At 48.5% G+C, this 22,462-nt stretch overlaps 2 long non-coding RNA genes across 3 annotated transcripts in view; both read right to left on the bottom strand.

Annotated features, from left to right (window-relative positions):
* The window catches only part of LOC137203656 (uncharacterized), a 51,592-nt gene extending 40,427 nt beyond the window's left edge, over nt 1-11,165 (bottom strand). Inside the window, exons 1-2 of one of the 2 annotated variants that reach the window (XR_010933226.1) lie at nt 10,976-11,165; nt 7,122-7,207 (exon numbers count right to left, since the gene is read on the bottom strand). This is a non-coding gene — a long non-coding RNA (uncharacterized lncRNA). Of the gene's footprint in view, nt 1-7,121; nt 7,907-10,975 lie in introns of those variants that run through there. The other variant, XR_010933225.1, reaches the window with a different exon arrangement.
* Nucleotides 11,166-13,043: 1,878 nt separating this feature from the next.
* Nucleotides 13,044-21,898, bottom strand: LOC137203661 (uncharacterized). Its single transcript, XR_010933228.1, has 3 exons — nt 19,096-21,898; nt 17,546-17,698; nt 13,044-13,309 (listed from the first exon to the last, which is right to left on the bottom strand). It is a non-coding gene; the product is annotated as an uncharacterized lncRNA (long non-coding RNA).
* Between the last annotated feature and the right edge of the window lie 564 nt (nt 21,899-22,462).

Here is a 22,462-nt window from a genome sequence, read left to right as displayed (position 1 = left end):
CAGATGGAGACCATCGCCTTGCCCCTCCTTTCTGCCCAGGACCCCGCTTCTGAAGTAGGCAGCTGGAGGGCACAGTGTCCTTCCCCATGCCAGGAGGGGGCCCGGGGCTCCTGTCAGCGTCGGGGCATGTGTGCCCAGAAGTGTAGGAGCGAGGTCCAGCCCTGTCCAGCCTTGGCCACTGCCCTCCCAGGTTCGGGCTGGAGCCTCCTGCCTCGGTTCCGGGCTCCTCGGGGTCGGGATGAAGAGGAGAGATGCAGGGGGCAGTGGTGCTGTGGTCCAGAGTGGTCTCTTCATGCCAGGCACCGTTGCTGGCCTTCTCCAGGGGTGAGTCCCTAGCACAGCAGCTTTCCCCGATGTGGGGGACACCCTCGCTAGCTGGGCTCCTGTCTCCTTCCCTTAGCTCTGCTCCTGCACCCCAGGAGCTGCCTTCCTTCCGGGTTAGCCTGTCCCTTCTGCCGCGTCCGCTCAGCTCATGGGAAGGCTCGTGCCACCCTCCCACGCCACGATGCACAAGTGCCATCCGAACGTGCTAGCTGGCTCCCCTTGTCCTGCGGGGAGACCCCCCCACCCCAGGCAGGCGCTGAGTTCAGTCTTCTTCCAGGCCACGCCCCCCAGCGCTGTGGTGCAGCAGTGGCACCACGAGGGTGTCTGGGGTGTAACTCCTCAGCCAGAAAACTCAGTGAGTTCTCTGCGGCCCCACAATTTGCTTGTGATCAGAATGTGGGGCTGGGGAAGGAGAAATGCTCTGTCTACTCAGACTCTCTCCAGGACAAAAGACGCCTGGAAAGAGCACGTGATGAACTGTCTGATGGACGGTGCGGGCGTAAGTTAAGCTCTGGAGGATCTCGAGGAGGGAGAGGTCAGCTGGGATTTCCTCCTGGAATGCCAGGTGGAATTTGTCGCTGGATTGTAACAGGGCAGTCGCTACTTTCAAAAGGAGCTGCCTTTGATGTATTGTTTGCTCCCAGCTCTAAGATCAGATGTACCCATGACGACTTCCCCTGGTGCTCAAACAGGACACGCGTGGAGATGAAACATTTGGCCTGGCTGAGCTCAGGGAAGGTCTGGTTATTAGGGGAGAAAATGTCCAGCCTGAAAGATGCCGGGTGACTCATAATGCAGAGAAGTTTCTTTGATGTGAGACGGGCATTTTTTATCTTGTGAGGTGTCAGCGTACTGTGCGGGGAGCTCCTATATGTGCGAGGCCCAGTAGATGCCCCAGGGGGTGTGCACAACCTGGGAAGAGGGTCTGGGCTCCCTGTGAGGGAGGGCTTCCTGATTATCAAGACCTTCTCCCAACGCAAGGTGGAGAGCTCCCCGTCACCAGAAGTGTTCAAGTAGAGTCTGCACAAGACAACGTGTCGAGCTGGACTCGATGCTTCTTGCCAGTCCTGATAAATGCAAAGCTCCTGGAAGCGTAGGTCTGTAGAGGCCTCAGACCCCTGGTGGTTTGGAAGCGCTGATGATTATTCAGCCCTGATTGTCTGGTCTTCATGAGACTGATGCTTTTATGGTTTGGTTTTCTCCCTGCGGGGTCAGATAAAGGTTAACCCTTTATCTCAGGAAGGCAGTAGGAGCAAGTGACAGGCTCAGAGTTGCACTTGTTTAGGGAGTGAGGGCTGGAATTCATACAACCCTATGTTTTATGAGCCTCCAGGAAAGGCTGTCATGGCAGCACCTGTAAGACAGGCTGGGGCCTGGGACCCTTTCCTGCAGTGCTGCAATGCTTGCCTCTGGACACACTTCTCCTCGTCTCCTCGAGCAACAAAATACAAAGAAACTATAAGGGACTAAAAATAACTGCATGCCTGCCTGCTCGCGAATTTGGGCAAATTCTGGACAAGATACAAAGAGACCAAAAAAACCCAACTGCCACCCCCGAAGAGCCAGGGAGCAAAACAGGGCGTCGGGAGCAAAAGCAGGGTCCTGTGCGTGCCCCCTGCACCCAACAACACCAAAGGGGTGGGCAGAACACCTAAGCCCCCCTCCAGCCGGACCCATGGACACACCCCTACCCTCACCCATATAAGGAACAGGTTCGCGCCCCACCTTGGGAAGCAAGCAAGGGAACTTGTTTGTTCTCGCTCCTCCCTGCTGCAGCAGGGGCCCCAATAAAGGCTTGCCTGAATTTCTTGTGTGGCCTCTGATCAATTTCTATTGATTAAGGGGACCAAGAACCCTGGTCAGCAGCACGTGCACAGGCCAGAGCCCCAGGAGGGTGGAGGGACCCAGCTCTCCTAGCATGAATCACCAGGCCTGCCAAGATGCTCATCACTTAAGTACCGCTTTATCCCAGGCCTTGGATTTGGAGGGAGAGGAGAGCGGGAGTTTTCACCTCTCTTGCACTGTAATTCTATGGTACAGCAGTTGCTTATAACATTTTTAAAAATGCAAAAAATATATTTTAACATTTCTCACTTACAGCAAAGTGATTCCCATTACTATGCAGCTCCCTTAAGGGGCTGGACTGGGTCATTAACCTAATAACACCCCCTGAACACTGAAGCATGGCTAGTTCATCAGTTCACTACAATGGAATGATCTGGAAAGAAGGAATGCATAACTAGTCAAGCGAGTGTTGGTTTTATGGGTGACTGGTCGTGGGATGGTGGGGGGGGTGTTTTAGATCCAGGGTCTCTGATCATAACATTTCTGGGCTGCAGGGCACTTAGGAATCTGCTAGTCCAGCATTTTCTAACTGTGCTTCCCAGAGACCTAGGAGTCGGGGGGGGGGGTCTTCTCCCACCCCCCTCTTCAACCGGAGCACCTCTGCTTTGCTCTGCTTTACAGACCTGGTTCAAGAGAGGAAAAAGTTCACGGGCATCACTCCTTCCGTGCAGCCAGGCCTGGCAGGTCTTCATGGGGATGGGACAGTGAGAAGCTCCGCCTTTTCTGAGAAAAGCCAGGGGTCCCAAGTGTAAAGGGTGGCTCAGGGTTTGTGGGGACATGGCAGTGGGAGGCTCCGGAGAGCTGAGCGCTTCCAGTCAGGGTCTTGGGGGGGCGGAAAGAGGACAAACCGTTTCCCATTCAGGGACCAACCGCTCTGGCACTGGGATTCTGGACCTGCCATCAGTGGTTTGCTCTTGGCCGGCCTCAGGGTCCTGCACTTCCTGACCTTGTGCGGAAACGTGATGTGTGTGGACATTTCTCTGGGATGCAGGGGCTGTCAGGTGAGGGTAAGTGGGGGCTGACTGTGATAATTACACTCCCAGAGGGGTTCAGAACCCCTACTGATGTTGGCTACATGGAGACCTTGAACCTCATCTCCTAGTTCCTTTCTCCAAGTAACTTCTTGAGCTGCCCTCGCGCTTCCTTCAGGGGGGAAACAAAATACCCTCATGCCTCGGAATTTGGAATCGTTATTGTGCCCTAGACTGCTTGTGTGTGTGTGTGTGTGTGTGTGTGTGTGTGTGTGTGTGTGTATGTGTGTGTGTGTGAATGAGCTGGGATTTGTAAGCTGGTTGTGACTCAGGGCTGGAGCATCCGTGCTTCCTCCCTCGCCCTTCTTTCTGTTTGGACTCAGACTCCTCTGCTCTGAAGACACGTCTTTTCTGTTGCCCCCAGAGCTCTGTCTGTCCCTGATCTGTGCTGTTCCTCAGGGCACAGGTCCAATGGCGTGCCAGCAACTGGGGCCAACGGCGGTAGCGGAAACCGAGACTGGTCTGGAAAAATATTTGTTTCATTAGCAGAAATGATCTGTGTGAGCCTCTGAGGGACCAGCATCCACTTTTAACTGGCTGGCCTGGAGCCGAGCCTGATGAGTTTTCCTGCAGGACTGTTTTTGGTTTTGAACTGAGCGATGGGTGTTGGGCTCCAGCCCGAATGCCAGCCTGGAGAAGGCTGAAACGTGGCCCTGTGCTTGCCCTCGACTGGCAGTGCCGAGTGCACTTGAGGAGCCTCGAGGGACATGCAAAGGGGCGCTGGGTAATGTCGGCCCCGGGGGGCAGTGCCACACAGACTCGTCCCTCCTGGGTGAGTGGTGCTGCTCTCTGGGTGTGGACTGCTAGCTGGAGAGGAAGGTGACTCCAGGAGAATGACCTGTGGGGAGCTGACCCCCATCAATTACGGGACCCGTGTTCCCTACGGCAGCTCTTGATGTGGGGGAGGGCAGGAGCCTCAGAGGGAAATCCATGGGGGTCACCGAGCCACACAGAGCGAGGTAGGTGGTTGGTCCCACCGGGTCATCTCAGATTTGGCTTTAAATCAAAGCAGCCTATGGAAATCCCAAGGTTCCACAGAGAATGTGCTGGAAAGAGAGGGGATAACGCCAGGGAAACCCACTGGTTCTCAAGCTCGAGGTCTGGATCGCTAGGGACCCACAGAATGGTCCACATCATTCGCAGACCCTAAAACCACCCTTGTCTCCCTAGGACTCCACTTGGGACTCTGGGCTGTCCTGTGTCCATCAGGGCTTTTGGGGTGAAAGCCCTTGGGGTCACCTTGGAGCAGCAATGCCATTTTCCAAGAGGTATAGTTTACAGAAAGGTAGATTTTCTCCAGGGACCTACCCTCTAACCCTTCATAACCAGTCCCTTTATCATGCCCTCCTCAAATTATCCTAATAGGAAAACCATCCTTTCTGGACTTTCCTATAAGTGAGGTTTGACAGTGTCTTGCTCTAAGAACAAAGCTCCTCAAACACATGTGCTGGAGAGCAAACAAGTGATGAAAAGTTAAAAAAAATCCTGGGGCTCAGGGCCGCTGTATTATATGGAATTACGGCCCACACTCTGGACTGGTGCTGGGTAGGACACGTGGGCACATGACTGGGTTCACAGGGGCGTGGATGAGAACAGGATTGCCAGCCTATCTCCTGGGATCCCTCACCGAGTGCAGGCGACTAACTGGAAATCATTTGTCCTAGGGATCCAGCCCGGATAATTACACTGAAAACCTCCCATGGTCCTATGTGTACCCAGCCTCCCAGCCACAGGTAGGGGGATGCCAGACCAGAGAGACCCTGCTGCATGACACAATACTATATATAGAAAACCCTAAAGTCTCCAAAAAAACCCTATTAGAACTAGTAAATGAATTCAGTAAAGTTGTAGGACACAAGATTAATATACAGAAATCTGTTGCTTTTCTATACACTAATAATGAACTATAAGAAAGAAAAGCAAGAAAATAATCCCATTTACAATCACATTAAAAAAATACCTAGGAATAAACTTAACCAAGGAGGTGAAAGACCCACACTCTGAAAACTGTAAAACAATAATGAAGGAAATTGAAGATGATGCAAAGAAATGGAAAGATATCCTGTGTTCATGGGTTGGAAGAATTTAATATTGTTAAAATGCCCATATTACCCAAAGAAATCTACAGACTTAATGCAATCCCTATCAAAATACCCATGACATTTTTCACAGAACTAGAACAAATCATCCTAAAATTTATATGGAACCAAAAAGACCCCAAATTGCCAAAACAACCTTGATAAGAAAAACAGAGCTGGAGGCGTCACAGGCCCTGAATTCAGATTATACTACAAAGCTACAGTAAGCAAAACAGCATGGTACTGGCACAAAAACAGACACATAGCTCAATGGAACAGAATAGAGAGCCCAGAAATAAACCCACACTTATATGGTCAATTAATCTATGACAAAGGAGGCAAGAATAATCAATGGAGGAAACACAGTCTCTTCAATAAGTGGTGCTGGCAAAACTGGACAGCTACATGTAAAAGAATGAAATTAGAACATTTCCTCACATCATATACAAAAATAAACTCAAAATGGATTAAAGACCTAACTGTAAGACCTGAAACCATAAACTCCTAGAAGAAAACATAGGCAGAACACTCTTTGACATAAATCAAAGCAACATTTAAAAAAAACCTGTCATCTAAGGCAAAAGAAATGAAAGCAAAAATAAACAAAATGGGACCTAATTAAAATTAAAAGCTTTTGTACAGCAAAGGAAACCAAGCAAAGCAAAAAAGACAATCTACTGAATGGGAGAAAATATTTGCAAATGATATGACCAATAAGAGGTTAATACTCAAAGTACATAAACAGTTCATACAACTCAACACACACACACACACACACACACACACACACACACACACACACAAACTTCTGCCATTAAAAATGGGCAGAAGACCTGAATAGACATTTTCCCAAACAAGACATACAGATGGCCAACAGGCACATAAAAAAAATGCTCAACATCATTAGTCATCAGAGAAATGCAAATCAAAACCACAATGATATACCACCTCACACCTTTCAAAATGGCTATCATCAAAAAGTCTATAAACAACAAATATTGGTGAGGATGTGGAGAAAACAGAACCCTCTTACATGTTGGTGGGAATGTAAATTGGTGCAGCCACTATGGAGAACAGTATGGAGGTTCCTCAAAAACCTAAAAATAGAACTACCATATGACCCAGCAATTCCACTCCTGGGTATATATCCAAAAATAAAAACCAAACCAAAACCACTAATTTGAAAAGAGACATGCACCCCAATGTTCATAACAGCATTATTTACAATAGCCAAGAAATGGAAGCAACCCAAGTGTCCAACAGCAGATGAATGGATAAAGAAAGTGTGGTATATATATACAATGGAATACTACTCAGCCATAAAAAAGAATGAAGTGTTGCCATTTGCAACAACACGGATGGACCTAGAGGGTATTATGCTTAGTGAAATAAGTCAGAAAGACAAATACTCTGTTACCACTTATATGTGGAATGTAAAAAACAATGAATGTACATAACAAAACAGAAATAGACTCACTGATATAGAGAACACACTAGTGGTTACCATTGGGGAGAAGAAAGCAGGGAGGGGTGAGATGGGGTAGGTGGTTAAGAGATACAAACTATTAATGTCTAAAATAAATAAGCTACAAGGATATATTGCATAGCGCAGGGAATATAGCCATTATTTTATGACTATAAATGGAGTATAATCTATAAACATATTGACTCACTGTGTTGTATACCTGAAACTAATATAATATTGTAAATCAACTCTACTTCAATAAAAAATAAAATAAAATGAACGTCTTCAAGGCAAAGAGAGACACTGCTGGCGTATTAGCCAGGGTTCTCCAACAGGGTATATAGAGATATAGGAGATTCATGCTAGGAATTGACTCACGTGATTATGGAGGCTGAGAAGTCAGAAGTCCCACCATCTGAGAGGCCCAGGAGAGCTGGGGTGTGATTCAATCCAAGTCCAAAGGCCTGAAAACCACAAGCACCGACGTCTGAGGGCAGGAGAATATGGACGTCCTAGCTCAACAGAGAGAGTGGATTCCCCTTCCTCCACCTTTGGTTCCACGTGGGCCCTCAAAGAATTGAACGTGGTCCATCACCTCGGGGAGGGGGGTCAGCTTTCCTCACTCACTGATTCAAATGTGAATCTCTTCTAGAAACGCCCTCGTAGCCACAGGCAGAAATCATATTCTACCAGCTACCTGGGCATCAGTCAGCCCCATGAGGTTGACACCTAAAATCAACCATCACACAAGCTGAAGTAGCAAGAGAGAAAAAGGGTCAGGGTTGGGTTCAACGGTCACCCTGTTAGATTCCAAGACTTTTCACCCTTGGCTGAGACAGGCCGGTGGTGATGCAGGAGGAAAGAGTTCGGGAAGGATGTGATTCTCTCCGCGTGGATGTGAGTTGTGTTTTTATGAAGAAGCTGTAGAAACACTCAGCGTCTCAGAGGCAGAGGATCGGGGTGGGGAGCTGAATCCCTTCGTGGCTTTTCCAACGCTTGTAAAAACAACTTCATGGCACCTCAGACACGCCAGCATCCGCCAGACCCTCTCCCTCCGAGGTTGGGGTCCCAGGCCCATGTTTCCGCGTTTTAATAATCCCAGCCGTTCCCTTTGCTGCCTCAGCCTCGGGGATGATACTGTCAAGTTCTCTTTACCTTTTGAGTCACCAGCATAGCAATTTTATACCTTATGTAACTATATGTATCGAATCTTCTCCATTCGCGTACCTGGCGTGGGCTGTCTTCTGTCTGAAACACGCCCTGCACCTTTGCAGTTTGTGGGTGTGAGCGAGTCCATCCTGGCCTGGAGAAGTGGGGAGGGGAGCCCAGTGGAGGCTGGAGGATACAGGTCAGCGAGGAGGGAGTCTGGAAGGCAGTCTGCGTCACTCCTGCTTCCTGAGGCTCTGGGGCCACGTGTGATCAGGGGCCTGGGTGGTGTCGGGAGAGGGAGGAATCAGGAGACCTCTCCTCTCAGTCCTGGGCTGCATTGGGGGCTGCATGTTGCATGCTTCACTGCCTCTTCTGGCCCTTCTGTGTCAATGTCCCTGCAAAGAGCCAAGTCACCAGAGCAGGTCTAACTCCCGATCCCACTGCCTGCCACCCGCCACTGCCGCTTGTTCCCCGGTGCCTTCAGTGGCCCTTGTTAGGACTGGGAGAGTGGCTCTGGGGTCTGGCCTGGGAGAGATTGAGTTCCTCCATGCCCGGTGCCTGGGTCCTGTCCTGACCACCAGTCCTCAGGGAACTCCAGGTCCCTTCTGCAAACCCACACCCCCTGGACTGCCCCGACCTGTTCTCTTGGCAGCTCTAACTGGTTCTACAGGCTGAGGCTGCCTGGGCTCAAGCTGGGCCCTAGGGAGGTCTGGAAGCTGCCAGAAAAGTGAGGGCCTTGTGGGAATGAGGCAGGCTTGGAGGCTCCCTGTTACGTGCCCCCGAATTCCCATGTTGAAGCCCTAACCCCTCCCCCAGCACCTCAGAACGTGACTATTTGGAAACAGGGTCTTTACAGAGATGATTTGTTAAAATGAGGCCCATAATCTGGCTGGTGTCCCTATAAGAAAAGATTAGGACACAGGGAGAAGCCAGGAGTGCGTGTGCCCAGAGGGATGGCCACGTGAAGAGGGTGGCCGCCTACACAGCAAGGAGAGAGGCCTCCGAGGAGACCAGCTGTGCTGACACCTTGATCTCGGACTCCCAGACTCCAGACTGAGACAGTGACTGTCTGTTGTTTAAGCCCCCGTGTGGTGCTCGGGTATGGCAGCCGGAGTGGACTAAACCGGTCCCCAGCATCTTCTCCAGCTGATTTGAATCCTCCTTGCGCTGGTTTCCCTCTGTATTAGTTTCCTGCGTGTGACAAATTACCACAAACTCAGTGGCTTCAAACAACATAGATGCATTCTCCGATGGTCCGGGAGATCAGAAGTCTAGAACCAAGGCTTTGAGGGGCTGGTTCTTTCTGGAGGTGTCGAGGAGAGTCCGTTTCCTTGGCTTTTTCTAGAGGCTGTGCAGTCCCTGGCTCATGGCCCCTTCCTCACCTACTCCACCATCTCTGAGCTCCTGCTGCTGACCTGACCCTCCTGCCTGCCCCTTGGAAGGAAAAGCTGGTGGTGTAGTTTCAGTCCAAACCCGAAGCAGGGGAGCTGCTGTCCGAGGGCAGGGAGGATGGAGGCCCATGTGCGATGACCCTGTGGTCACACTGGCTATAATCCAACCGCATAACCCAGGGATTCTCCCAGCTCAAGACTTTTAGTTTCGTCATATCTGCAAAGTCCCTGTTGCCTTGTGAGTCCCAGGTCCTGGGGATTAGCATGACGTCTTTGGGGAGGTATGGTGTGGTTCAGCCCCACTCCCCTCTCCATTCCGGCTCCCTAACTCATGCCTCCTTACAAATCATCAGAGGCTGCTGGGGAAGCAAAAGATAGGAGGTGTCCCGGCCTCCCACCCAGCCACTGCTTCCACATCGTCCCCACTAGGCCTCCACAGTGGGGGGCCAGTGGGAAGAAAGGCCTCGTCCTGCTCTGCAAGTCCATCCGCTGTAGCACAGAAATGCTGAACAGCTAAAAGCAGTGACTTAAAGTCAGGCTCTGGGCATTGCCCTCTGAGTGCAGGTGCTCAGCCGGCAGGGGCTTTCACGGTGCCCGAGAGGCCCCGCAGGGGAGGGATGAGTGAGCTGGTTACCAAGTGGCTCTCTGGCCCCTTATCAGCGGTGGGAGCTTGGAGGAGTCACCAGAGCCCTAAGCCTCAGTGGCCTCATCTGGAAAATGGGGACAACGGTGCCTACCTTACTGGGTTGTCATGCGAATTAATTGGAAATTTCTTTTTTGCATGGAAAGAGCTCAGCAGAAAGCCGAGCACTTACTGAGGGTTCAGCGAATGCTGGTCATAATGAGGATATTCAGAAACTCTGCTCTTTCGTCTGTTCAGCCCTGCAGCATTCGGGGAGCTGACCAGGCCGTGCGGCTGCTGTGTGAGTGTGCATGTGTGTGTGAGCATGTGTGCGTGTGTACAAGGATGGGCGCTATGAGGCCGTTGAATCTCCCAGTGCGGTCCTGATTTCCCGCAAGGGCCCCTCACAGACCTCTGCCCCAAATGTGGGCTCCTGACAGACCTTCCTTCCCTCCCCCTTAGTTCAGGCACTCCACTCCGATGAGAGGATACTGCGTGAAACTGACTTCATCCCTCCAACCCGAGGCCCTCGTGTATCCTCCGGGTTGACCTAGCATTAGTCAGCCTGCGTGACTGCTGAGCTGTGCACTGGCCGCGACGCACCCCACGTGCAGACAGAGGCTCCGCGCTCCTGGAAGGTGCCTGGGTGTTAGCGCCCCGTCGTGCGCTGGGAGGGGTGTGTGTGTGTGATTGTGGGTGAGCGGCTGTGTGCGAGTGCACATAAGTGTGAATATATGAGTGTGAGTGAGCGTAAGAGTGTGAGCGTGCAACGGGCAGGCCGCGCGGGGCCAACCCCCCTCCGGCACCGAGTGGAAGCAGCCCCGGGGCGGGGGCGTGAGCAGAGTGCACCGGGCTCACAGCACCTGGAGTCTGAGCGTGAACCTGCTCTCCTCCCCGATGCTGGGGAACTGACCCCAGTCTCAAGTCACTGAGACGTGATTTCAGGCTCCGCTATCTCGCTGCCTCCGTGGAGGCCCCGGTTCTGGGTTTGCGAAGGATGAGGGAGGCCGGGACTTTCTGGGGAGCGGACGGCTCCCATGAAGGAGCAAAGGCCACGGGGTGAGACTCACCTGGTCCGTGTGGCCTCCGGCAAAGGCAGGCCGCCCTGCGAGCTTCGGTTCCTGATGTGGAACCAGGCCGTGGTTCCCGCCTCCCTGGGCGCAGGAGAGGATTCAGTGAGGGGATGTCGGTGGGTTCCCATCACACAAGAAAGGGCCCAGCGCCCTGCTTGCTCAGCACTCAGGTCCCTCGCCTGGCACAGCACCTGCAGCCCTGCTCTCCCCCCACGCCCATCCCGTGCTCCCCTTCCCCTCCCCCTCTGCAATCTCTGCACGAGGAGGCCGGGAGAAAGTCCTGCCAAAAAGCTCCCTCAGCAGGGCGGAGGCGGCCCGGCCAGGTTCCTGTTTGCCTGAACCAAAGCCGCAAGGCCTTCAAAGGAACCTAGCAAACCCGGATGGAACGGCTTGTTTTTCCCACACAGAAGGAGAAGGAGACAGAAAAGTGTGCGAAGTCAGGCTCCACTAAGCTCACAAAAGGCTTTTTGTTCCAGCTGAGACGGGTGAAAAAAATCACAGAATTGGGAGAGGGTGTGTGCTTGTTTCTCTGCTTTTAGTGTTTAGGTAAAACCACCTGGCTTCCCTCCCCACCTCCCACCCCGAGTCCTCTACCAATTAACCCTCTTCCTCTGCCGTAGAGAACGCTAGAGCCACGCAGCCAGCAGGGATTTCTGAGGTCTTCAGTCCAGCTGAATTTTAATTTTCCAAACAATGATACGTGATACTTATTAAATTATATAGCTCTGCAGTACTTGTGCATGTTTTGTATTGTTGGGAGTGATGCAACTAAGGCTCCTGCCTCAGGTTAACCAGCTGGTCCCCGGCTGAGCTGGGGCTGGAAGCAGGTCACTTGGGACTCAGCTCGGGCTTAGCCTGGGATCCTCCACTGTCATTTCTGAACTGATGTGGACAGTCTGCTTGTTCCCGACCCTTCTGTCTACAGTAAAGAGAGATCTATATTAAGGTTTGTTTGTTCCCATGAAATCATAAATCCCTCTAGGCAGGTCACTGTATGCCCGGCACCCCTGAAGTTGTGCCGCGCACAACCTGTGAGAGGGAACAGGGCGGGCCTGCTTCCAGGGTTAATCCAATAGTGTCAATTCATCCCTCTGGCATGCATGGAACAGTGCCCTTGGGGGGAAATTATGCCTTTGCTCCTGAGACTGGGGCTCCAAATGCACATAATCTAGTATAACTGGGCCCAGCCGTGTGGAAAGAAACGAGGAAGTAAGGGCTTCTCAGTCCCAGACACCCTGGCTGGGGAGGCCCTTGTGCTCTTAGCCAGGCTGGGCTTAGGGGGAGGTGGATGTGTGGACAGGGGAACCATCCTTAGGGGGCAGACAGGAGAGTGTTTCTGGGGGGCTCTGATGGGGCAGAGCTCTCAGGCCCAAGGCAGCTAGAGAAGGAAGAATTCAGTCGTTTCTGTCTTGACTCAGAGGCAACCCTGTGAGTTTATGAGCTCTCCTCCCTCTCCATTATAAGCTCCGTTTCCTCATCTGTTAAAATGAACAGAGCTCTCCTCGGGCTCATGTGCAGGCCCACTGTCTACTGGGCCACGGACGAAGGCCCTGGCCTTGTGGGAAGAGTCTCAGAAAGGCAACCTTGCCATGGCCGCAGGACCGAGGGCAGAGTAAGGACTAATGGTGAGAATTTCTGGAGGGCACATTTTATCCCAATGGTGGGAAGAAGTTTCTATCAATAATAAGAAAACCCTACAATCGAGGTACGGACTCCCTGGCATCTCGGCCCTCTCTGTCCCTCCCTAACTGAGCTACTGCTGGGATGTGTGTGTGTGTGTGTGTGTGTGTGTGTGTATAGCTTAATGACACATCAAAAGTGTGCTGTGCAATCACATTCATGGTAAAAAAAAAGGAAGCTTTTTTGTCCTCAGGTTCTGTTAAAGTAGATATATCTTGAGCCAACCAAACACTGACCCCTGACTACCGAGTTCCACCCCAAAATCAAGGCTCAGTGGACAACCCAGTTAAGCAGTGCTTCTCAAAAAGTGATCCCTTTGGCCAGACTCACTCGTGTCTGGGTATGTCCACATTGGAAAAGCATTCCTACACCGAGTTGCTACGTTGATCTGCCAACGTTGAGTGGGGTAGGCAGACGAGCGTTAACTTCCTTTTGCAAAAGAGGAAATAAATACCTTGCCGGAGGTTGCATGGCCAGCAAGCAGCAGGCCTGGGTGAGGAAGGCGGGTCTTCTGGTTCCTTCTACTAAGCCTTGTCCTGGAAAGGAGTGGGCTGCCTCGGCAGTTGCTGCAGCTCCAAGCAGATAACTGTGGGACCAATCCTGGAAGAACCTCTGGAGCCCGGCTTTGTACTGTCAAAGTGTCCTCCTGCTCTGGTCGGGGCAGAATTTTTAGGAGCATAATTTGGCACTGTGCATGAGAAACTTGAAAGATGTGCTATGATTTGACCAGTTATTTTCATGGCTAAGAATGTACCTTAAAGCAATAATCAGAAATGGACACTAGGTTAAAAAGTTAGACATAGGTTTACCATATGACACAGCAATTCCCCTCCTAGGAAATAAAAACATACGTCCGTAAAAAAAATGTTATATGGGAATGTTCATGGCAGCACTGTTTATATTTGCCACTCAAATGAAAACGAGCCAATGTTCGTCCGCTGTTGAGTGGATAAAATGTGACATATTCATACAAGGGAATATTATTCAGCAATAAAGGGAGTGAAGCCCTGACACTTCCCACAACACGGATGACCCTGGAAAACATTCAATGAAAGAAGCCTCTCACAAAAGACCATACACTGTATGATTCCATCTACATGAAATGTCCAGAACTTGTCTCTATAGGGAAATTGATAGAGACGGAAAGTAGATTAGTGGTTGATCAGGGCTGGGGCAGGTGAGCGGGGAGGAACAGAGATGGGCTGCTATGGGTATAGGGCTTATTTTAGGGGGAACAAAAAATTCTAAAATTAGATTGTGGTGATGGTTGTACCACACTGAAAATACTAAAAAACATTAAACTGTACACTCTAAACAGGTGACTTGTATGGTATGTTATTTGTATCTCATTAGAGCTGTTTTTAAAAAAATGGACACCAGGATGCTGTTCTCAGCATTTTAAAACAATAATAGCAAAATATTTAAAAATAATCCAGATCCCTAGGAAAAACAAATAATTAAAAAATTATAATATATCCATAGATGAAATATAAGCAGTCAACAAATATATATATATATTATAAAAAATAAAATATAAAACATATGTAAAGCATGATCCCAGTTTTATCTAATTAAAAAAAATTAAATGTTTTATTTTGAGATAATTGTAGGTTCACACTCAGCTTTAAGGAATAATACAGAGAGGTCCTGTGTACCCTTCACCAATTTTCCCCAATGGTAATGTTTTGCAAAACTATAAGTAGTACAACACCACAACGGATACTGACATTAATACATAAGGCACAGAACGTTCCCATCACTGCTAGGATCCCTCAGGATGCCCTCTAAGGGCTATGCCCGCTTTCTGTCCCCATTCCCATCTTAACTCCTGGCAATCCCTAATCTGTTCTCCATATCTATAATTTTGTCATTTCAAAAATGTTACATAAATGGAATTGTACAGTATACAACCTTTAGTGATTCAATTTTTTTCACTCAGCATAATTCTCTGGAGATTCATCTAGGTTGTTACATGTATCAATCATTCATTCCTTTTTAGTGCCACGTAATAGTCCATGGTGTGGATGGACCGCATTCACCCAGTGAAGGACATCAGGCTGTTTACAGTTTTAGAGCATGACAAAGCTACTATAAACATTTGTGTACTTAAAATTTAAATATAAGTTTTTATTTCTCTGGGATAATGCCCAAGTGTGCAACTACTTGGGGTGTATGGTAGTTGCATGTTTAGGTTTTCAGGTTTTTTTTATTTTTTATTTTTTGCGGTACGCGGGCCTCTCACTGTTGGGGCCTCTCACTGTTTTGGCCTCTCCCGTTGTGGAGCACAGGCTCAGCGGCCATAGCTCACGGGCCCAGCCGCTCCGCGGCATGTGGGATCTTCCCGGATCGGGGCACGAACCCATGTCCCCTGAATCGGCAGGCGGACTCTCAACCACTGTGCCACCAGGGAAGCCCGGTTTTTAGTTTTTTTCTTAAGAAACTGCCAACCTGTTCTCCAGAGTGGCTGTACCATTTTACATCCCTGCCTACAATGCATATATGATCTAGTTTCTCTGCATCATTGTCCATGTGGTGTTGTCACTCTTTTTTATTTCAATCCTGAAGATACATAATGATGTCTCATTGTGGTTTTAATTGGCATTTCCCTAATAAATAATATTAAGCATCTTTTCATGTGCTTATTTGCCACCTGTGCATCCTCTTTGATGAAATGTCTCCTCATGTTCTTTGCCCATTATTTGCTGATTGGATTTTTTTTACTGTTGACTTTTGAGGGTTCTTTACAGATTCTAGATACTAGTCCTTTGTCAAATATGTGGTTTGCAAATATTTTCTCCCAGTCTGGAGTGGACATTCCTGACCTTAGGGAAAAGCACTCAGTCTTTCACTGTTAGGTATAACGTTAGCTGTAGGCTTTTGCAGATGCTGTTTATCAAGTTGAAGAAGTTCTTCTCTACTCCTTTTTTTCTGATAGTTTTAAAATTATAAATGAGTGTTGAATTTTGTCAATTTTCTTTCTGCATCAATTAATATGATCATGTGAATTTTCTTCTTTTGCCTATTAATATGGTGAATTGCACCAATGAATTTTTTTAAAAAATTAATTTAATTAATTTTTTAATATCCACCAATGGATTTTGAACATTGAACCAGTCTTGTATTTCTGGAATAAACCCACTTGGTAACAGTGTATAATTCTTTTTAGATATTGTTGAATTCTATTTGCTACTATTTTAAAATGGATTTTGCATCTGTAGTCATTGATATTGGTCTATAGTTTCCTCTTTTTTTGTACACTGCTTTTGGTGTTAGGGTAATGCTGGTTCCATAAAATGAATTGGGAAATGTTCCTTCTCTTCTCTGTAAGAGATTGTATAGATCTTCTGGATCTGTAGATTTATTTTTGGGGGAGTTTTAAAATTACAAATTCAATTTCTTTGATAGTTATAGGGTTCTTCAAATTATCTATTTCATTTTGTGTAAGTTGTTGTAGTTTGTGTTTTTCAAGGAATTGGTCCATTTTGTCCAGTTGTCAGATTTATGTGGGAGAATTGTTTGTAGCATTCCATCAATATCTTTTTGATGTCTCTAGGGTCTGCGGTGGTATTTTATTTTATTTTGTTCCTATTTGTAATTTGTGTCTTCTCTTTTTATCTTTGTCAGTCTTGCTAGAGGTTTGTCAATTTTATTGATCTTACCAAAAAACTAGCCCTTTGTTTTGTTGATTTTCTCCATTTTTCTGTTTTTAATTTAATTGATTTTGGCTTTTCTCTTTGTTATTTCCTTATTTCTGCTTTCCTTGGATTTATGTTGCTCTTCTCTTTCTAGGTTCTTGAGGTGGGAGCTTAGGTTATTAATTTGAGGTTTTTCCTCTTTTCTAATATATTCACTTAGTCCTATAAATTTTCCTTGCAGTGCTGCTTTAGCAGTGTCCCACTAGTTTCAAAGTATTGTGTTTTCATTTTCATCCAGTTCAATGCGTTTCTTTAAAATTGACTTTGAGACTTCCTCTTTGACCCATGGATTGTTTAGATGTGTATTTAGTGATTTGAGGTTTTCCTATTATCCTTTTGTTATTGATTTCTTTTTGTTATTTGATTCCATATGGCTGGATAACATATTCTGTTAAGATTTTTCTGAACATGTTGAGATTTGTCTTCTGGGGCAGAATATGATCTATCTTGGTATCCATATCTTGGACTATAAGAAAATGCTCATGGATGTACTGTTACATAAAATATATAAATTATAAAATGTATGCACAGTGTGATCCCAGTTTTATTTTTTAAATATACACATATCTACATGAGAAAAATCCTGGAAGGCTATACACCAAATGTTGACTGCTCTTTATTTTCTTCCTTATCTTTTTCTGAATTAAAGTTTAAAAAAATCTCGCTTTTATGATCAGAAACTTTTTTTTTTTAATAAAAAGAGCAGTGGCTTGTGTATAGGATATAGGTTCAAAACACTGGGCTATCATTTACTTAACACAGCAATCCAGCCATCTCAGTTATTCTTACTGCGCTTCATTTTCAGCATCTATAAAATGGGAATAATAATATCCAAGTTGTTGTATTAAAGAAGCCAGAGCCAGCATTTGTTAAAGCCCTTGGCAAATGCTAAGAACTGTGTACATGTTACAGTGATGTTCTTCTCCTCATGAGGGAACTGGGCTTTTTAATCTCTTGGGTCACTACAATGATTTGCTTTTAAGCGTCCGTGATTCTCTCACTGAAGAGCAAATAGAAGGACAATGGCATTAAAAGGAGTTTGAAGTGTGCTGTGCCCGTGGGTAAGGTTCTGCAAAAACTGCTCTTCTTCAGATATTTCTGGAAGCCTTTGCATATAATTGGGATTATTAGGTAACTAATTTGGATTTTTTGGGAAAGTTCCAATTTGTTCTTTTAGTGTAAGAGTACTTACCGCACCATGTAATTTCATTTCCGGTGAGGAAAATATGGATATTAAATCCAAAGATTCACCCGAAAGGGGAAGACAAATCCCCGGATGTCTGCCATACACCTTCCTCCGGGCTCTTCCCCTCCCTTCTGGGTCCGTAATCCCCAAAGCAGGTGGCTGTAATCAAGAAGTTCCCAAGAATCAGGATATCAGTTGGATTTTATAACCCAATTTCCTAGTGGCCGGAAGGGAGTGGAACCTGCAGGTGTGTCAGGGAGGGACCGAGAGCTCTGGGGGTGAATGGGTTCCCTCCACTACCACTTAATTTAAAGGTCCTTCTCCTCGCCTCTCTGTGACTCCCAACCCCCACCCCCCCGCCCCGAGCTGGCTCCCAGGGGACTTGCTGCCCTGTCTCTCACTGTCTCCTTGGGAACCTCCAGTCCTGAGGCTCAGGCTGGGTTCTCCCTTCCCTGACCTACACCCGTATGTTCAACATTGTACATTTTATTACTTAGATGACTATTTATAGGTGATAGTTTTGTGTCCATAGACCCTGGACCGTACATTTCTTGAGGACAGGGACTTTGTTTTCTCTTTATGGCTCATAGAGGGTGTTCTAGTAGAACCTGTTAGTGGAGTGGTGAACATATAGGTATAGGTTTCCGTAGAAAGTCAGACAAAAACAGATAGAATTAGAGGGAATTAGAGAAAAAACAGAGTTAAGAGGGATTTCCAACTAACAGACGTGTTCTTCTCCATCATGTCTGAGACAGAGGACATCCCAAGAAACCCTTCCCTCTAGGGCAGTGCCTGCAAACACAGGGGCGAGGGGCCCTGGACCAGCTCCTGCTGTTCCTGGCCTTGCTCCCGTCCTGCAGCCTGAAGGGAAAGGCTGCTCAGGGCTTTCAGGCCACAGGAAGGAAAAACAGACTGCAATAAGGCTGTGTCCCGAGAGCAAGTTCTTAAACAACTACTGAATAGAGGGGAAAAATATGTCAGGATGAAGTGGAGGTTGGTTGTATTTGGAAAGAAGTGGAAGCTCCAGGGAAAGATGGGGGTGGGCGGGAGAGTCCAGAATGGGATGTGAAGACCAGAGACAGAAGTAATTGAGGGAAAGCTTAGAGTAAAAGGAAGGAGGGATGGAGGGGGCAGATCTTAAAGTAGAGAGATGCTGGTGACAGCAGGGGAGAGGAGGAGAGAGAAAGAGACGGAGGAGAGAAGACAGGGCAATACAGGTCTAAACGAGGGAAGAATGGAAAGAAAACGATGAGAAGGCTTCGAAAGAGAGTTAAACACATCGAGAATCAGAAACAGAAAACCGACAGCACGAGAGGTCTGGCAGAGAGAAGCCCACACATCAGGGGATGGGGGGGCATGGAGGGAGAGAGGAAGTTAGATCTAAAAACAGGGTACAGGATTGGCATCACCACATCTTTTCTTGGCATTTAGGAAGAGCCTGATTTAAATGTTTGCGACTCTTGGACACAGACCCGAGGTGACCTGCGGGGCTGAGAATCTCGACCACCAAGATGACTTCTCGGAACATGTAGACCTTCCCCCAGACCTGCACTGACCTTGAGGAAAAGTAGACTCAAGCTTCTGCTTCTGGACCCTCGTAGGGTGACTCCCTCCACAGCCTGGGATTGTCCCTGCAAGGTGCTCCCGTGGTGTGTTTGCAGACAATTTGTAGGTGCGGTCGGTCACGGCTGCCCTCACTTTCCTCCCTGATTTAGGCAGGCTGCAGTCACTCCATGTACAGTCACGTTATCCACACACATTCTGGTAGAGAAACGGCCTCCGGGATGCTTCTCCCACCACCGCTCTGTGGTCTCAGTGCCACGTGAAGACATCCGATGACTCCAGGGCACGGGAGGACGGGGTGGCGAAGAGAAATGAGACTCGAAATTTATGGAGCTTGAGGCTGGGCTGGGGAAAAATCTTGCAATCATCAGATGTAACACAGTAAGGAATGGACTTGGTTCCTCTCAAAGCCTAATCAACACTGAGGTTTTCATGTGTTGGGAATACACACAATGATGTAGCTTGGGCAGTTGTGATGCACCCCACATCTCTTGGGTGACTCGGGATCTCCGGTCCTGGAGATGTTTCAGTTCTGCAGCCCACCTGTTGGTGCTTTCACTGAACAGTAGCTACCTGAAGGCAGGTGTTTCTCATCTCCAGTGAACAGCCTAGTGCCTGGCAGGGAGCAGACAGTCAACAAATAATTGTAAGATTTATAAATGAATGAATGAAACTCACGTTGGAATCAGTATCTGATAGTTCCTTCTCCAAGCACCATGAATGGAGCTTTGTCTGCACAACAGCAGAGACCAGTCCTGATGAAGATGCGATCCCAGATGAAGGAAATGTCCTTTTCCTCACCTACCACCTCCCTTCCAGCAGGTCGACGAAGGTTAGAATTGAGAATGTTGGTGGGGCCGGATTCCAGCATCCAATTTCCTACGCCTTGTTGAAGTCCCCATGTTCTAGGTTAAAGAAATCTTGTTTTTAGCCAGTTCTTTGGAGTTTCCTGACGTCCCTGCATTTTTTTTAAACAGAGCGCTTGCCTGTTGCAAAACCTCTTTGCCTGTTTTTGTTCCCTTTCAGTGGAAACCTCTCTTTGGCGCCAGAACTGAGTTTCCTCACAGGTTTTGGGTTACAAAGAGTCCTCCTCCAGTCCCGGAGCGTCTCCGCTGGGAACACTGTATTATTTTTTGAAATTGTGACTGTGCAGAATCTGAGACTTAGATGAGGCCACAAAGCCTCCAGATCCAAGAACTGAAAATTTACTTTCAAAATTATGTAGAGGACTTTGGACCCAGATTTTTGTTTGGAGAGCCTGGTTCTTGGAAATGCAGCTGGTATCTCTTGGGATATCTTAGAAAAGCTTTCATGCATAACTTCAGGCGTTTACTTACCAACCACCTATGCAAAGCCTGCGAGAGGGGCTTCATGGAATACAGAGGCTCCCCCCACGTAGCCAACGCTCCTGCACAGGTCCATTTTCTCATTTGGTGTTCTCTGTACGCCTCTCAAGATCTGTGCTTATTGTGAAACTCTTTTTCACCCCTGATCAAAATCTTCCCTGTGGATGTTTAAGACCATTTCCTGTGGCTCAGTTCTTCCTGGAAAGGAAGACTATCTTGTTTTTGGCCATGCTGCACGGCTTGTGGGATATCACTTCCCCTACCAGAGATCAAACCCGGGCCTGCAGTGGAAGTGCAGAGTCCTAACCACTGGACCGCCAGGGAATTCCCAGAAGACCATCTCTTTACCAGCTTCTGCCTAATCCCCCTCTTTCTGAGCTGAAAGACCTTAATCCAGTCCCTCTGGAGTATTTTCTTTCCCTCCTTTGGTGGTGCCGATGGTGATGGGGGAGGGGTCCGTGGGGAGAAGTTACAATCTCAGCCCAGGCTGATGACACATTCTGGGCTGTTAGCACCTGTTTTCCAACCAGGTCTGTCGCCTCGGCTGCGATGGCTCAGGGAGAAGTTCTGGGGCTTCCAGCCCGCTACAGAAGGGGTACTGAGGATGGGGCCTGAGCTGGCCCGGCTGGAGACCTCCCCTGCAGGGGCGAGGAAGTCCATGGGGATTGATATCTTTAGGGTGGTCATTTCCCCCAGTCAGGGTGTAATCAGTACCAGCAGCGCTTTCTGGAGAAAGAAGCTCCCCAAAGAAAAATCCGAAGTTGTGTCAACGGGCTGGGTGGAAACAAACATCAGCCCCTCATCAGAGACCCTGCTTTGTCTTCAGTTTGGAAGGATGGAGGGGTCTGAGTGGAAAAAGAGTCTGGGAATAGCAGCCACTCCGCTCGCTGGTGGGCATTGGCCTCAACTGGCAGGACCGCACGCCTGGGGGCAAATGCTCTGCCATCCTCACTGTGGTCCAGGGCAAAGAACCCAGGAACGCACCTCCCCTCTGAAACCCTCTCCTCTGCTTCTGCCACTCTGCTGGCTCCTGGCACCTCTTCCATCCGACCACATGCTTCCGTCTCCGTGGGCACCTGGTGCCCACCATGTTGCAGCCCTGCCCTAGGAGTGAAGGACAGCGTGGGGGGCAGGACTGGGCACGTGGTTCAGGGGGCCCAGTGCAAAACGAAAATGTGGCCCCTGATTCTTAATAATTGAAAAATCGGTAGGAATTTCTGAGAAGGGTGGCGACAGCATAGCATCGAACTAAGCTCGGGGCTCTTCTGAGCGTGGGCTCTGAGCGATGCCTTGAGAGCTTGGATTCTGTCTCCAGCCTGTTTCTCCCCACACTCCATCCTCTCCCAGCTGCCTCGATTCCTGCAGCTTCCTAGGGGCACTGATGACCTCCAGATCTTCCACCCAGCCTGGCTCCAAACTCATGCTTCTGGAATGAGTTTGGAAGGCCCATTACCTGAAAAATCAACAAGACCGAAAAAAAAAAAAAGGAGTTTATTATCTTGTCCCTTCTCTCGTGTCCTCCAGCCGTCAAAATGAAACAGAAATCTTTCTCTCTCTCAATTCTCACTTTCAGACAAGGATTATGCCATCAGCCCAGGTGCCCGAGTCCTTCTGGCCTCTTCCTTTCCTGAATCCCACCAAGCTCTGTCTAGTTATCTTCTTAATCCATTTCCCTCTTTCTGCCATTCACTCCCTGTGGCCACTGCCTTGTGTCACACCCTGTCCTCTCTCGCTTGGGCTGTCACCCAGGTTTCATGACTTGCTTCTGTTTACTCCACCTCTAATCTTCATCTTCGAATGGCCGCCAGCATGTTTTCTCCCCCAAATCAATCCCCTGCGTAAAAGTAACCCTTGCCTCCCCACTGCCTGCGGTGTGAAGACCAGACCTCTGAGAAGGGTGGGCAGGTCTTCAACGCCTCACCATCCTGCCTCCCCACAATGAGCTCCAGTATCTCTGGTTGGGACACACTTGGTGTCCCCATCCATCCATCCATCCATTCATCCATCCTTCCTT

Source organism: Pseudorca crassidens, chromosome 1 (assembly GCF_039906515.1).
Source record: "Pseudorca crassidens isolate mPseCra1 chromosome 1, mPseCra1.hap1, whole genome shotgun sequence".
NCBI classification, from domain to species: Eukaryota; Metazoa; Chordata; class Mammalia; order Artiodactyla; family Delphinidae; genus Pseudorca; species Pseudorca crassidens.
This window is presented reverse-complemented; position numbering and strand designations above follow the sequence as displayed.